General features: G+C 40.9%; 1 protein-coding gene across 7 annotated transcripts in view; it reads left to right on the forward strand.

The window, feature by feature from the left end:
• The window catches only part of LOC143279777 (uncharacterized), a 43,179-nt gene that overhangs the window by 10,852 nt on the left and 14,827 nt on the right, over window positions 1-17,500 (forward strand). Inside the window, exon 2 of one of the 7 annotated variants that reach the window (XM_076583925.1) lies at window positions 1,387-1,509. The exons of 2 other annotated variants lie outside the window; for them this stretch is intronic. The gene's annotated coding sequence lies outside the window, so the exon portion shown is untranslated. Of the gene's footprint in view, window positions 1-1,386; window positions 1,510-7,845; window positions 7,960-13,751; window positions 13,863-15,503; window positions 15,823-17,500 lie in introns of those variants that run through there. 4 more of the 7 variants (XM_076583929.1, XM_076583926.1, XM_076583933.1 and 1 more) reach the window with 4 other exon arrangements.

A 17,500-nucleotide genomic window follows, 5' to 3' on the forward strand; every position in this document is an offset into this window, starting at 1 on the left:
GGCGTAGAAGAGCGAACTCCCAATGATTTGATATACGGGGAAACAAACAGATATCCTATCTATATAAATTCAGTTATAAAATGCATTAAGTATTGGTTAAAGTTACTGAGAATGCATGAATCTAGACTGCCTCACAAAGCCTATAAAATGTTATTTGATCTTGATGCGCGTGGCAAAAGAAACTGGGCTACAAGTATACGCTGTAAACTGTTTATGTTTGGATTTGGGTATGTATGGCTTAATCAAGGTGTAGAGGGGATTGATGAGTTTCTTCGGACTTTTAAAGAAAGACTTATTGCTTGTAGATGGCAAGAATGGGATTTCCATGTTAACAATAGTGAAAGATTTAATGCCTATAAAACCTTTTGTACTATACCCGATGTCAAAACCTATTTATTGATGAATATAGATAAACATTTAAAGTATATAATGACTAGATTTAGACTTGGTATTTCGGAAATTGCAGAACATAGTCACCGTTATAAAGTACATGATGAGTCTGATTTATTATGTCCACTGTGTAAGAAGGGGAAGGAAAATGAAGTGCACTTTGTTCTATCCTGTCCTGTTATGTATGACTTAAGAATGCAATACATACCGTTGAAATTTTTTAAGTTCCCTAGTCAGTTTAGATTATCGCTACTTATGGCATCTACACACGAACAAACTATCAGAAATTTCTCAATTTATCTGTACAAAGCGTTTAAGCTTCGATCCACTCTTACGTCGTAAAATTCATTTATTAAGCTTATGCCACTTCTGATGACACGATTACTTTATTGAGCTCAGTTAAATAGGCGTGTTGTTATTTATCTGCTGTGTACTACTTAGTTAAGTGTATACTGCATGACAACGTATGATATTTGTCTTGCTTATTTTATTTTATTTTTTCTTCTCACATTTGTTTTTGTCTGACACCCTTTCATGAGGGGCAATGGCCTATATGAATAAACCATTCATTCATTCATTCATTCATTCATTCATTCATTCATTCTCTCTCTCTCTCTCTCCGTCTCTGTTTGACGCTGTGTTATACTCGTACATTATACATGTATAAGTATTAAGTATAACTACATTTTTCCCTTGGTGTGTGTGTGTGTGTGTGTGTGTGTGTGTGTGTTAGTGTGTGTGTGTGCGGGTGTGTGTTACTCGCTTCCGTTCCGTACAGATGTGAGCGATGTTGTGTCTCTCAGTTTGACGCTGTGTTATACTCGTACATTATACATGTATTAAGTATTAAGTATAACTACATTTATATGCGTACATGTTTGTGTGTCTCTTAGAACAACGGCAGATGTGTAAGTCTCGCCAAAGTGCTAATATCTTCACCGTTGGAAAATAAAGATTCATTCATTCATTCATTCTGTGTGTGTGTCTCTCTCACAGTGTATGCTAGAGAAAGAGGAAAGAGGACAGGAGTGATGCATGGAGGGGAACACGAATTTGGGGGAGGGCTGCATTCTTGACATGTGAAGGAACACACCGCCAACACATAACGGTCTCCTTCCTGTGAGTCATATAGTTGCTACGCCATCGCCAAATAAAAAACGACCATTGCCCAGAACTCTGTCTCTCTCTGTGTCTCTCAAAACATCTGATAAAGACGATGGCATTGCCTACTGCGAAACACACACACACACACACACACACACACACACACACACACACACACACACACACACACACACACAAAGAAAAAAAAGAGATAATACAAAAATGAGGAAGAACAGGATGTGTAATGATAAGTTATGTTATTTATAAAAATATTGCATTCTGATCACAATCAAGAAATTCTAGAAGTTGTTAAGAACTGCATGTAAAACGAAACCAAGAATTCAGAATAACATTACCATTGAGGAATGGCATTTTCGTTTTAAAATTGTGTTAGAAGCAAGTGTCGATGATGTCGATATTGCCAAAGTATTTGAGGATGAATATACCGAGGATCTTGATCGACCGATCACAAATGAAGAAATTATATGTGCAATTGAGAAGTTTAAAATGGTAAAGCCCCAGGGCCAAATGGGTTATCAAGATAATTTTCGAAACATTTTGATGATTATGTTCAGTGTAAATTTCGTAGTAAAAGTGTTCAATGCTCTGTTTGATGAGGGTAAATATAACGAAGATTGAAATGGGACAGTAATCCTGCCTTTGTATAATAGGTGACTGAATGGATGGACTGAATTAAATGACGTTACAGGTGAACATCAAGCAGGTTTTAAAAGAAATTATTCTACCATAGGCCATATGTTTATTTGGGTGGCAGCCGTACAGAAACAGTTTGCAAATAATCGTAAGTTATATATAGCTTTGATAGATTTTGAAAAGGCATTCGACTCTATTTCAAGAAAACTTGTATTGCCAATTCTTAGAGAAAACGGGATAAGAGGGAAACTATATCGATGTATAGGAAATATGTATGAAGATGATAAGGCTTAAGTTAGGCCGGTGTTAGGATGAGTAACTAATGATGTACAACAGGAGTACAGCAGGGTGATGTATGTAGTCTATTTTATTTTCACTGGTCAAAAATCAGAAATGAACAAGCGTTGAAAACTATTGAAAATTGCATACACGGGGTGAGATTTGATTTGACAGAAATGTGTATTTTGTTGTTTGCGGACGACATTGTCTGACTCGTTGTAACTGCAGAAGGCTTGCAAAATCAATGAAATCGTTTGCCTTAAATTGAGAGTGAATATGGAAAAATCAATCATTATTGTTTTTCGCAAAGGTGGATACCCAGCAGCACGTGGAAGATGGATGTATGGTAGTTTACAGATCTCAGCTGTCAACGCATATAAATATCTTGGAATATATTTCGCAAAAAAACCTTAATTTTAGATACACATATCAGGATCTTTTGAACAAAGCAAAAGGAAGTGTTTGTGGAATATTTCGTCACTGTTGCATGTTTGATAATTATTCAACTTTTTTTTTATTGTTCGATGAACAATTGCAAGCAATCACCCAACATGGTGCTGGGATATGGAGACTTGAAGCAGGCTATGGAATGGAAAAGATTCATTTGTTTGTTACGAAGAGGTTTTTGTATGCAGATAGAAAAACTCCAAATGATCTTGTATGGTGAAACTTGATGAATCCCCATTTATTCTAATTCCTACATAAAATGCATAAGGTATTGGTGAAACGTAGTCCAAATGGATAATCAAATGTAGGTGGCAAGACTGGGACTTCCAAATACAAACGAGCGATATATTCTGAATGTTCAGATTGTTTAAACTGATTAATTTGATTGAGCCTTATTTTTCTCTAGATATTTTAGCATTGTGAGAAGTGCTTTAGCTGAATTTAGATCTGGTGTGTTAGAATCAGCTGTCCATTCTCAAAGATATAAGCAACGGTCAAATGTAGCTCAAATGTGTTGATTGTGTCGATCTTCACTTGAAGATGAAGTTCATTTTATTTTCATTTGTCCAACACTAAATGGTTTGAGAATCAGGTATATTCCTGCAAAGTACTGCAACAGTCCGTCGAATTTTCGATTAACATTGCTTTTGACTGTGAGGAATGAGTATGTAGGTATACTAAAGAATTTAGCAATTTGTATTCATCAATCTGTTGCACGTCTTTGATCATTGGCAAAATAGCTGCATGGCTAAAAACATGTTATAATCATATTGGTTGATGGTGGTAATCTTTCACGTTATGTTTAGACAAGTATGTGCAAACGCATTTGAAGTTTTTAGTTGACAGAGAGTTTTGTGATGTTTTTATGTCATGTTTGTTTCTAACTGGATCGTGATGAGCCACACACACACACACACACACACACACACACACACACACACACACACACACACACACACACACACACACACACAAGAGACAGAGACAAACAAAGACACACACGCACACGCACGCACGCACACACACACGCGCGCGCGCGCACACACACACACACACACACATACACACACACACAAGAGAAAGAGAGACAAACAAAGACACACACGCACGTACACACACACACACACACACACACACACACACACACACACACACACGTCACCGCTATCTTTCACCTTTCATCTCCGACCTCCACTGCCCTTCCTGAAAGCTGACATTTTGTTTGAAAGGTAGCACCTACCTCCACAGTACAGAGTTGGCAATGAAAGAAAGAAATAGATATGAAAGCACAGTGAACCCAGCATAAGTATAGGGCACAACTAACTCTGGATGAATGAGAGGAATTGGGGTGACGATACTGTGGAAATCCGTTTCCGGTTCGACCACATCATATCCTGACGCCAGTCAGACTAGTGGGTGGTGGACGCTTCTGATGTTTGCGTCCGACGTGGAATGGTGGCCCGGTGCTATCGTGTCCGCTTAGGAAGTGAGAGAATCTGAGCGCAGGGGGGTCGAATCCCACACTCGTCAGTATTTTCTCCCCCCCCCCCCCTCCCTCTCCCCTGCCCCGTCGTATCTGACAAAATTATATAGGAAAAACGGAGGAGTAGTAGTTGGTATGTAGCATCCACTTTGCACACGTAAAAGAAGCCAGGGCAACGAAAAGGTCGCATCTGGCTAAACTATATAGGAAAAAACGGAGGAGGAGGATTATTTTGTAAGTAACATGCACTTAGGACACGTAAAAGAACCCACGGCAACAAAAAGGTGGTATCTGGCAAAATTATATAGGGAAAAGTAGGAGGAATTGTTTGTATATAACATGTACTTAGCATACGTAAAAGAACCCACTGCAACGAAAAGGTCGCATCTGGCTAAATTACATAGGAAAAAGGAATAGGAGTAGTTTGTATGTAATATGTAGTTAGCATATATAAAATAAGCCACCGGAACAAAAAGGTTGTATCTAGATAAAATTATACAGGAAGAAGGAGGAGGAATTGTTTGTATATAACATGCACTTAGCACACGTAAAAGAAGCCACGGCAACAAAAAGGTCGTAGCTGACAAAATTATACAGGAAAAAAGGAGGAGGAGGATTTTGTATATAACATGCACTTAGCACACGTAAAAGAACCCACGGCAACAAAAAGGTGGTATCTGGCAAAATTATACAGGAAAAAGGGGGAGGACGAGTTTGGGGCTGTCTTCGGAGAATGCGGTTCAGCCGGATGATGCCCTACTACAGGCAAAGAACGAAAACAAAACAAAAAAAGTTGACGTGCTTTACAACATAGGCGTTTTATTTCCCGGACCATTGAACATTGACGTAACTTAAAGCTATACAACATCATCTCTTCAAGTTGTGTATGATATGATGTCGTGGTGGAAATTGGACATGTGTGCTGCTAAGGCCCACAAAATTATCATATGGGCTTCAGCTTTGGTCCTGACTAATACCAGAAGGCTTCAGTGTGTGGCTGATGCATGCGCATAGTCGCGATGCAGGGGTACATGTGTCCATGAAGTGGTTGAGGTTTATCTGTCATGCGCGTTCGTGAGAATGGTCCCAGGAGTTGTACCCTTGCCAAAGTTAATAATAATAATAATAATGATAATGGTATTTATATAGCGCTGGATCTTGTGCAGAGACAAATCAAAGCGCTTTCGCACCAGTCATTCACACGCATGCATAACTCTAATACTGAAGAAACTAAAGACAAGGAAGGGCAGGCAAGGGAGGCTATTTTGGGAAGAGGTGGGTTTTAAGGCCAGACTTGAAAGAGCTGAGTGTGGAGACTTGACGAAGCGAAAAAGGAAGTTCATTCCAATCGCAAGGTCCAGAGACAGAGAAAGAGCGGCGGCCAATAGTCGAGTGTTTGAATCTGGGTATGCGTAAACAGAGTGGATCCGAGGCCGATCGTAGTGAGCGAGATGGAGTGTAGAGGTGAAGGCAGCCGCAGAGATAGGAAGGGGCAGTTTTGTGAATGCATCTATAACATAGAGTGCTGATCTTGTACTTTATTCGGTGTGAGACAGGGAGCCAGTGGAGATGTTGCAAAAGAGGAGTGATGTGCTCAGATCTTTTCTTTCTGAGGACGAGTCGGGCAGCAGAGTTTTGTATGCGCTGAAGGGGCTGAATGGATGAAGTTCTCATCTTCTTTGGGCCAGGAACTTCAGTTCTATCCTGTCGTGTTATTCCGCATGGGATTTCACTTTTTTAAGATTATTACGTTGACCAGTTTAGTGTGTATGCGTAACATTGATGAAAACCTAATGCGTGTTACAAAAATACAGCAACAACAAAAAAAACAAAAACAAAAATAACAAAAAACAAGGACAACAACAAAAATAACATGTTTTATAAAGCACCTTGAGCAGATTTCTGAACAGTGTGTTATATAAGTATCAATTATTATGATTATGATTATTATTGTTTTTATTATCATTAGTCTAGTCTTTTTCTTGTTCTTCTCATCATTATTAATATTATCATTATCATCAATACGGGGCTGCCTTCAAAGAATGCGGTTCAGTTGAGTGATGCACCAGGGTGTTGTTACAAATGTCCAGAATGGTATCCTGTAGTCGCTATAGATTGTCTTATTTTCTTTTTCTTTCTTTCCTTTTTTCCTTTTTCAAAAAAATCTATTTATTTTACTGTTGCAGATAAGGCTATTTTCTTTCCAAATGTACATTTTACAATCATTCAAACACAAGTGACGTTATTATACATCATATGGCAAGGATTCTGTAGCCGCTAGTTTTTAGTGTATTTAGCTATCTTTGTAGGCTCACGTGTGTGTTTACACACGACATGAGTCCATGTTATAACACGATGTTTCGGTTGTGTGCGTGCGTGCGTGTGTGTATTTGTGTGTGTGTGTGTGTGTTGCTTTCTTTATGAAATGTAGGCCTATGTCGGTCTTATGCAAGCACTATTTACTGGACAGTTTTATTGTTTGATGGGTTTTAGAATTTAGTGCTGTATTTTTTAATGCGAGTATTCATTTGTATGAGTGGACGCGTTCCATGTTTTGGGGGGGGGTTGTCGACAGAGAGTTTTTTGTTTTTATGTCCTGTTTCCTTTTGACTGGATCATGTTGAAAAAAAGAATCCCCCCAAAACAGGAAGAAATCAGTTCTTTCAACACATTCTACTTATGAAAACAATGCACTTATGTGAAGGAAAAAAATATAATATATATAAAGAAGCCACAATTGTTTCCGGGGTCAGGTTACTGTTGCATCTTTATTTCTCATTAACAAAACTGATTACTTTTATCTGACATACTGCCACACTAATCAATGACGCACTAATCAATAGCAAAAAATTTATCATTTTATCTTAGTCCAAATAGGAACTTCTGATTTTTCAGTGCGCCAAGTGCGTGCTGCACACGGGACCTCGGTTCATTCTCTTACCCGAAAGACTTGACGCTCAGTTTGATTTTCCAGTCAAACCTGGGAGAAAGGGCGAGAGCGGGATTCGAACCCACACCCTCACAGACTCTCTATGTTGGCAGCTGATCGTCTTAACCATTCTGCCACCTTCCTCCGCCAATATCTTCTTCTTCTTCTGCGTTTGTGGGCTACAACTCTTACGTTCACTCATATGTACACGCGTGGGCATTTACGTGTATGACCGTTTTTACCTGGCCATGTAGGCAGCCATACTCTGTTTTCGGGGGTGTGCATGCTGGGTATATGCTTGTTTCAATAACCCACCGAACGCTGACATGGATTAAAGGATCTTTGACGAGCGTATTTGATTTTCTGCTTGCTAAAACACACACGAAGGGGGTTTAGGTACTAGCAGGTCTGCACATATGTTGACCTGGGAGATCGGGAAAATCGCCACCCTTTACCCACCAGGCGCCGTTACCGAGATTCGAACCCGGGACCATCAGCAGATTGAAAGTCCAACGCTTTAACCATTCGGCTATTGCGCCCGTATGTCGCAACACGCCCACAGGAGTCGACGTGTGCGTTAGTCGAATTGGATTTTCCCGGTATTAGCCGGATGCTTTACTCAAGAACCGCCCATTCGAACACGAGTGAGCTAACGGGGAATTCATATCAAATGGTAAGTTGTAAAATCGAAAAGACACATTTTGTATTTTGTGTGTGTGTTTGTTTCAGTCCTTCCATTTCACTCGGTCAGAACATTAATCTGTGCAACGAAAACGTCTGTGTAGGATACAGTCACTTCTGAAATGAATGGTTGGAACACAGCCATATCACTGTGTTGATGTTCGAAGGTCTGAATAATTTGTTTGGCATTGAATCAACCTTGATGTGTAGGCTATCATGTTAGTTGTTTGTAGTCAAGTCGAAGATTTGTTGATTTTTTTGGTTTTTTGTTGTTGTTGTTTTTTTCTTCTTCTTTTTTCTTTTTTTTTTTGTTGTTGTTGTTGTGTTTTGTTTGTTTTTTGTTTGATTTTGTTTGGTTTTGGTTGGTTGGTTTCGTTTGTGTGTGTGTGTGTGTGTGTGTGTGTGTGTGTGTGTGTGTGTGTGTGGTTGTGTGTTTGTATGTGTGTGTGTGTGTGTGGTTGTGTGTGTGTGTGTGTGTGGTGTGTGTGTGTGTCTGGTGGTGGTGGTGGTGGTGTGTGTGTACGTGTGCGTGTGCGTGTGTGTGTGTGTGTGTGTGTGTGTGATCATCAAATCAGTGTACGTTAACGTTCAGGATAGCAGAAACCACTTTTTTTAAATTCTGCCACTATGAAATATAGGCCTAGTTTCTTCAGTGGTGGAACAACTGCACGTAACGTGTTTCCTTGGAGCCAGAGACAACAAATAGAAACCACGGCACCGAACCATGAGTTGACAGTGACTAGAACGTGACTGGACTATGCATAGACAATGTGATCAAAGTCTTTGATTTCATGCAGATAACTGGGGCGTTGTGTAATGTTGTGATCAAAGTCTTTGATTTCATGCAGATTACAGGGGCGTTGTGTAATGTTGTGATCAAACACAGCGTAAAATTGAATCCTTCATTGTATGCAAATAGCAGAGACATACAGGTATGTAGTGATTAAAAGCGAACAAATTCCAGAATCCTTCATTGTATGTAGATAGCAGAGACATACAGGTATGTAGTGATTAAAAGCGGACAAATTCCAGAATCCTTCATTGTATGTAGATAGCAGAGACATACGGGTATGTAGTGATTAAGAACGGACAAATTGACTTATAATTTCAGGCAGATAAATGAGGCAGTGTTCTATCAAGGCACTCCACAGATTCGCGAACGCGTGAGTTTTGTCACACAGTTTTCTTAGTAGTTTCAGTTTGCCAGTGATTTCCCTGATAGCGCTGAATCACTTTGATTTCAGCTCATTTCGTCGATTTCTTTGCATTTTCCTTATGAGACATGAGCCTTTATTTTTCATTTCCGTGTAGCCTAGTGGTAACGCATGGGCCTGGGGAGCGAGAGTACTTGAGCACTCAGGTTCGAATCAGGACGCTTGTCATTCGGATGAAACGACAAACAGAGGTCTCGTATGCAGCATGCACTTAGAGCACGTAAAAGAACCCACGGCAATGAAAGGGTTCTCCCTGGCAAATTCTGTAGAAAAATCCGCTTTTACAGGAATACAAATATACTTGTAGAGAGAACAAATAAATTGTTGGCGCTCTCACTGAAGCCAAGCACTTTCCCTGGGGAGAACAGCCTGTATTTCACACAGAGATATGATATGCTGTGAAAAAAGAATAATGCAATACAATACAACTGCATTGGTTTAACTCGTTCTATGGGTCTGTTTCATGGTCAATGAGCTATCAAAAATTTTGTGAACAAAACAAATTTTGTACTTTTCCCGTGTGAAGGTAGACTTTGGGTATCTCTCTCTGTCTCTCTCTCTGCCTGTCTCTTCCCCCCCCCCCCAACCCCCTCTATCCCTGTCTCTCTCCCTCTCTTATGCCCATATATGCGAGTATTGACTCTATGCTATATAATGTGTAAAAAAACAATTAAACAAAAAAACAATCATACAAACTTCACTGTGGGTTCTGTGATGGTATGTGTACGTCTGTCTATCTGTCCGCTTTATCTGTACATTTCTTTTTCTTTCTGTATTTTCCAAAGTGGTGTGTTGGGTTTGTGTTGTTTTGTACGAGTGTGCCTGCATGGCATTACCTGGCAACTATTGTGTTTGTAGAAAATATGAAGCCTTGCAAATGAATAGCAGGCTTTTACAAATTGTAAATGAAGCCTGCGTATTGTTATGAAACATTCGTGCTCTTTTGTTATCCAGCTGTCGCTTTTGTTCGGGTGTTATTTGTTTCTGTCACTGTGTCTGTGTTTCAAGCTGTACATCTGTATGTCTGTATCTCTCTTATTTTTATTGAAGTGTGTGTGTGTGCGTGCGTGAGTGTGTGTGTGTGTGTGTGTGTGTGTGTGTGTGTGTGTGTGTGTGTGTGTGTGTGTGTGTGTGTGTGTGTGTGTTTGCTGTGTTGTGTTGTGTTGTGTTGTGATGTGTTGGCTTTGTGTGTGTGCGTGTTTGTGTATGAGTTCGTGTGTAATAATTGCTTGCGTGCGTCAATGTCTGTGTCTGTGTCGAATTAACATTGCGATTTTGCCAGGACCTCCTACTTTTGTGGACAATTAAACGTGGCAGTCGTATAGATACTGATAAGCCGTTTCCACACATTTCATTAGAATGGCCATGCACAATCGCCTGGGCTAGAAGACGACGATAAACATAGAATTTTTCTTATAAAATACGACCTGTGTAGTCACCAAGAACCTGTTCAAATAAAAAGAAATGTTTCGTTTCTCTGATATGATAATTGATCTCGTAAATTTTGAAACGTAAGAGGAAAAACTCTCATCGATTGAAAAAGAGAGAGACAGACAAACAGAGACAGACTAAGATCTTCCCTGTTCCCGCCCGCTCTTTCCTCATCAAACAAAAAGTAGTTGCAGCTATTCATCTTCCTTGATCAGAACAGAAGCTTCCTTACACCGAGATAAAGAAGATATTTTTTCTTTCAAAATACTGCTCCTACATTTGGCTAGTTACGTAAGAATCTATTACGGGAAACAGGTTACTGTCCAGTCGTGATAAGCACCCCGTTTTATACGGGTGGAACTAATTTTTTAATACCACAGCAATACTGCTACCACTACTGCTAAATGACGATGATGGTAATAATGATAATATGAGAAGAAGAATCATAAGCGATAATCATTATGGCTGATGAGCAGGAGAAGAAGAAGAAGAAGTAGTAGTAGTAGAATTGGGTTCTTCTTTCCAAATCTGCCGTGAGGGTCCATATCTCGCATGCGCACAGGAAGACGGAAAATACCACTGCATGCAGTAGCCTAACTTGTGTTTCGTGGAGATGTTGTCCTTCCACACAGGTTTCTGTCTGGACATTCTGATGTTGTCTTTGCTGCCCTTGAGAGGATTTCTGGTTTGGATCCTTCAATGCTAATGATGGATCCGTGTATGTGAACTGTTGAATAGTTCCTTGCTTCTGTCCTTTGACAGCTATGTCAGCAGTGATGGTGATGGTGGTGTGGCTGTCTAGCACTTTGGTCATTTCGCCGCTGGTTTCCATGCCATCACTTGTTGATGTTTCATCCAGTCTTTGAACAAGCTTGGTAATTTCTTTCTCACTGTCTGCATGGTCATAGGTGTCATCTGCGAAGCGAAGGTTCGTGATTGCTCTTCCTCCACTGCAGACTGTGCTCACATGATATCCAAGGGCGCCAGTCATGATGTGTTCCAGGAATATGTTGAACAGTGTGGGAGACCGAAGGCAGCCCTGACGAATTCCAACCGAAAAAAGGAACCGCTGTCCAGTAGCACCCTGTGCAGCGCAGTGGTCGCTTTGGAGTGCAGTTCCCCCCACCCCTCACCCCCCACACTCCCTGCCCCCGATTGTGGCCCATAGTGCCTCTTGCCAGACTGTCAAACATCTTGAAGTCTATGAATACGTGGTTGAAATCCCTCTGGTGTTGGAGGTGTTTTTCTCACAGGGTACGAAGGTCAAAGATCTGTTCAATGGTAGTTCTGCCTTTTGAAACCCAGCCTGTTTCTAAGCCGGCTTCCGGCTAGAATCTGTTCAAAATGACTTTGAGCATTGCTTTGCTAACATGGCTGATCAAACTGGTGGTACGATAGTTCTTGCGGTGTTGGAGATTTCCTTTCTTGGGGAGGGTGATGATGAGTGATTGGGTCCATGTATGATTGTCAGTCGTATCCGACTATGACTGTCCCGACTAGCTTGACTAGAATTTGATAATAGTGGAGAGTGTCTTGCCCGGGTTATATCCCCACTCTCTCTGCCAAGAGGGTTTTAGGACAGTTGGCGTTGGGATGGTTCCCAAAGGCCAACTCGCCCCAAAGGCTGCAGCACTAAGAGCCAGTGCAATGTTGCCTCCCAGTTTGCGAGTCATAGTCCTTCACAAAAAGACAAAGCTGTAAATAAATTCCCACTGCAATGGAGAAACCACTGATCATACAGCTGTCACTTTGCTGCTGGCCCAACTGTGAGCTTATGTCAATCTGTGATACAAGCTAAGCGTTGGGCAGATATTGGGTCCATAGCGTGGGTCATTCGCTTGTGTTCCATATTTTGTTTCAGACGCCGGTTAGGATAACAATAACTGTCCCTCCGCCATACCATGTTTCAAGATTCCTTCAGGGATGTTGTCAATGCCTGCAGCCTTGTCACATTTCAGCGACTTCGCTGCTGTTGCAACCTTCTCATGGTACTGCTCTCAACGCTACAGCTAACAGAGCAAATGAGATCCAAGTGTGGTAACAGTGCAAGATTTCACAATGTGATGGTTGATAATATATGTATACCATTTTCTGTGAATCAGATGAAATTCTTTCCATGATGTACTCCTCCGATAGAGGAACTGCCTGTGCTTTCGCTGTAATATCTACAGACTTTCTCTTCCGTTTGGTTGTCTTGCAGTTGTTTTGCTATGCATGTTTTGTTTTTGTTTTGTTTTGTTTTGTTTTTGTTGTTGTTTTCTTGTCGGTTTTTTTGTTGTTTGTTTTTTTCTCTTTTTTTTGGTTTTGTTTTTTTGTTTTTTGTTGTTGTTTTTTGGGGTGGGGGGGGGGGGCTATGGATGTTTATACTCTCAAAAGAAAATATTTTCTTATCATGAAATAAGGGTGCTTTCCAATACTACGTTAGGATAATCCAGACGACTTGCCTAAACGTGAACAGACTAGTAGTTATATCATGTATGTCTCTGTCTCCCCCTCTGCCCCACCCCTTCTGTCTCTCTCCTGCCCCTGTATGTGTGAGTGTTTTATCTTTTTTATCTTCAGTTTAACGTCTATTCACTATAAGTGTTTTTTAGACGGTGTGAGTGTGCATGTGTATGTGTGTGCATGTGCATGCGTTTATTTGCGCGCGAGCGTGTGTATGTGTGTGCATGCGTGCGTGTGTGTGTGTTTGTGCGCGCGCGCGCGCGCGTACTTGCTTGCGCTTGCGCTCGCGCGTGTTGCATTTTAAGCTTTAGACGGGTTTTGCCACTGAGTCATTTCATGTGGAAGACAGCTTTCGACGAGTTTGCAAAACGTCAGGGGCTTGGGAAAAAAAAAATTTAAGTAAAAATTGAATTGAATTCAATCAATGAAAAAAAAAAGGGGGGGGGGATACAGGGTTGATGACTCAACAGTGGCCCAGTTTAGAACCACGCCACAGCAACAGTCCGTGCGTGTGTGTGTGCGCGTGCGTGCGTGCGTGTGTGTGTGTGTGTGTGTGTGGGGTCACATTTTGGTGTGTGTATGTAACATAGATATAATGTTTTATGTTATCAAAAGCGTTTTTGTAAAGCACCTAGAGCAGATTTCTGGATAGTGTGCTATATAAGTATCCATTATTATTATTATTAACAGTGTTTTGGATCACGGCCAGACTGGGAGGAAGCAAAGTGGAGTGTTTATTATCTTCGTCGTTCTCATCACCCTCATCGACGTTCGTCGTCATCGTCATCGTCAGCGTACTTATCAAGTATTGCTCGACATTCGTTTCGAAAATTAAGTTTCTGTTGCACTGTTTCCTGTCTCTGCCACTGTCACTGCCCGTGTCTCTTTCTCAGTATCTGTCTGTTTGTCTGTCTGTCTGTCTGTCTGTCTGTCTCTCTCTCTCTCTCTCTCTCTCTCTCTCTGTCTGTGTCTCTGTCTGTCTGTCTATCTGTCTCTCTCTCTCTGTCTCTGTCTGTCTGTCTGTCTCTCTCTGTGTCTCTGTCTGTCTGTCTATCTGTCTCTCTCTGTCTCTGTCTGTCTCTCTCTCTCTCTGTGTCTCTGTCTGTCTGTCTCTGTCTGTCTGTCTGTCTCTCTCTCTGTGTCTCTGTCTGCCTGCCTGTCTCTCTTTTTCTTCTGTCTTTTTTTCTCTCTCTCCGTCCTTATATCCTCCTCACCACCACCACCACCACCCCTCTCTCTCTCTCTCTCTCTGTCTTTCTGACACTCCCTTTCTCTCCCCCCCCCCCCCCCCCCCCCCCCCCCAGCCCCGCCCCCCCCCCCCCCCACCGACTCATTGTAGTACTACCAAACTTTTGAGGGTTCATATGAAAAGCCGTAGACATTTTGTACTTAAGGATAACTACTTGATATTAATCCATGAGATGGTGAGTGATATTTATGCATAATGTGATAACGTCTATGTACACAAATAGATAGATAGGTTGATAGATAAATAGACAGATAGATAGATAGATAGGTAGTAAGATAGATAGATATACACGCATATATGCATACGTGTGTGAGATACAGCTGGAGTTACCCAGCAGTAAGTGGGGGTCTCCTCAGGATGGTAGTCTCCTTGCAGCTAACATTGATCGCTTTCTGCGGACCGCCAGCGTCTGGAGAGAGACAGCATGAGTTGGGGGTGTACCTGTGCACGTGACAAACGGAATGAATGACGTTGCTGTCACGCCAAAAAAAACCCAAAAAAACAACAACAACAACAACAAAAAACCGAGTGAGCCTGCTTGCCATGGCAGATTATATACCCTTGAAAAATCACAAATTCTAAGCTTTTGTTTTTTTAAAACAAGGGAATGCATTTGCTCCTTCCAGCTGGTTATATGATGTTTTCTCTTCTGTGTAATAAATATGGCAGCACCTCCAGGAATCAACTTATCAGGAGAACTTTTAATTTGTAGTTTACCATAGTCACTATCCGTTCTTTTCTTTTTTGTGTGTGTGGTGTTTTTTTTCTTGATAAATATTTCCGTTTTAGTTTTGTATTTGTATTGGTGTACTTCCTTTTTTTTGGGGGGGGGGGGAGGGGACGGGGGGGGGGTAGTTTTGGTTTTGTTTTGAAGTTTCATTTCAGGTGTACTTTTGGTGTATACGCTTACTTTTAGTTTATCTATGTCCAGTTTTGTTTTTGGTGTGCTGTTTCGTTTTCGATTCGTTAGCAAATCTTTGTAAGTCTTACTTTTCCTGCTTTTACTCTCTCTCTCTCTCTCTCTCTCTCTCTCTCTCGTCAGTGTGTGTGTGTGTGTGTGTGTGTGGGTGTGTAAGATGGATGTCGGTTAATTCAGTGACAAGGCTCGCGAAAGGAACTGTTTTTTTGTTTGTTTGTTTGTTTTTTGTTTTTGTTTTTTTTAATAAAGAACTACACTAAATGCTATTGCGACTCTAATAAGGTCGACTTTACAATGCCTTATACCGCCTCGTTCATTCCCTGCTATTCGAGAGAAAAAAGGATAGTCACAGAAAAGACTTCCCTTTCTTTGAAAGCAAGCAGTGAGGTTCGCAAATTCTGAGAAGATAGATTACGACCTTCGATTTAAACAACTTCCGCCGGGTTGCAGTATTGCAGTATATATCTTTCAGCGCGCGTGGGGATATCTAAAGTATCCTTAACATGCGCAAAATACCTCATCTTACAGCAGGAATGATCAAAAGGAACTTAGCAACCATACAGCAAGGATCACGTCTCTGCAACATCTTCTTGCCAGGTAAAACGAAATCATAGTTTATGGGCGTAAACTGTGTGCGTTTTGTACGCAGTTTATCGAAAAATGTAAACTCTAATATCAGTTGCTAAGAAAACCGATCAAAATGAGACGCATCTGTTAATTTTTGCAGTGTTTTGTGCATTTGTCTTTTTTTGTATGAAGGTTTGTCAATCAGCCGTTTCTAAGATACAGCATGCTAATGTTAAGCATATTTCAACTGAAGAGAGAAATGATTTGATTATCGTGTTTTTCTTCATATTAAGGTACGATCCATCATGAAAAAGGGAACGTTTCACACGCCTGCTTCAGCTGTTGACGATACGGTCAGTTCCAGTAGTCAATGAATGAGCCACAGTCAGTTTTGTTCACACGTCTCAGTGAATGGGTCATTTCGTGTTATCCCTGAATCCATGGGCTGTCGTCTGGTTGACCAGCGTTGTTTTTTTTTAAACTGTTGTCTGTTTAAAACTGGACAATTCTGCTTTGTGCACTGTACTTTTGGATCATTGGTAGGAACAGAAAAAAAGAAGAAGAAGAAAAAACAAAAAAAAAAGCTTCCTGAAAACAACCGTTACCAACGACTTCTTTTGTACTGACATTTCCAAATGTGGGAAAGACTGATTCGTTTCGTTCTGAATGAGAATAATAATAATAATAATAATAATAGATACTTATATAGCACACTATCCAGAAATCTGCTCTAGGTGCTTTACAAAAACGCTTTTGTTAACATAAAACATTACATCAATGTTACATACACACACACACACACACCAAAATATGACTACCCCCCCCCCACCCCCCCCACACACACACTGCATACATACATTTTAACATACATGTGTATCTAACAGCTACCCTAACACATACGCACACATAGGCAGGCACAAAATTAAATAAACACACGCACACACAATACACATTCATATACATGCATGTAGTTATGTACACATACATATGTATACACATATAGTCAAGCACAGCTAACGCAAAGGAAATGGACCTGCCACAACTGAACTTAATGCTGATGGAAAAGGTGAGTTTTGAGACGAGATTTAAAAGATGCGAGGGAATCAGAATGACGGATGTTATCAGGGAGCTTGTTCCACGTCTTTGGCGATTGAAAAGAAAACGATCTGTGTCCATAGGTCTTACTTCTGACGTGAGGTATCCTGAGAAGTCGAGTATCAAAGGAAGAACAGAGCTGGCGAGACGGGGTATAGATATGGAGGAGTTCAGAAAGATACTTTGGGCCAGATCCGTTGACTGCAGAAAAGGTCAGAGTGGATAGCTTATAGTCTATTCGATCAGAAACAGGCAGCCAGTGGAGAGACTGAAGGAGAGGAGAAACATGGTCAAATTTAGAAGCTCTGCAAACGAGTCTGGCAGCGTTAGTCTGAATTCGTTGGAGTCTGTCTAACAAATATTTGGGAAGACTGGCCAAAAGAGAGTTGCAGTAATCCAATCTTGAGAGACCCAGAGAGTATACAAGTGTCTTGGTTGCATCGGTTGAGAGATAGTGGCGGATAGAGCTGATTCTACGCAGTTCCAAATAGGCAACTTTACAGATATTCGAAATGTGCTGTTGGAAGGAAAGAGACTGGTCTGGGATTACACCAAGACTGCGAACAGAAGGAGAAAGTGAAACAGGTGTGCCATTGATCAGAACAGAGTCAGG

Source organism: Babylonia areolata, chromosome 3 (assembly GCF_041734735.1).
Source record: "Babylonia areolata isolate BAREFJ2019XMU chromosome 3, ASM4173473v1, whole genome shotgun sequence".
In the NCBI taxonomy this organism is placed as follows: domain Eukaryota; kingdom Metazoa; phylum Mollusca; class Gastropoda; order Neogastropoda; family Buccinidae; genus Babylonia; species Babylonia areolata.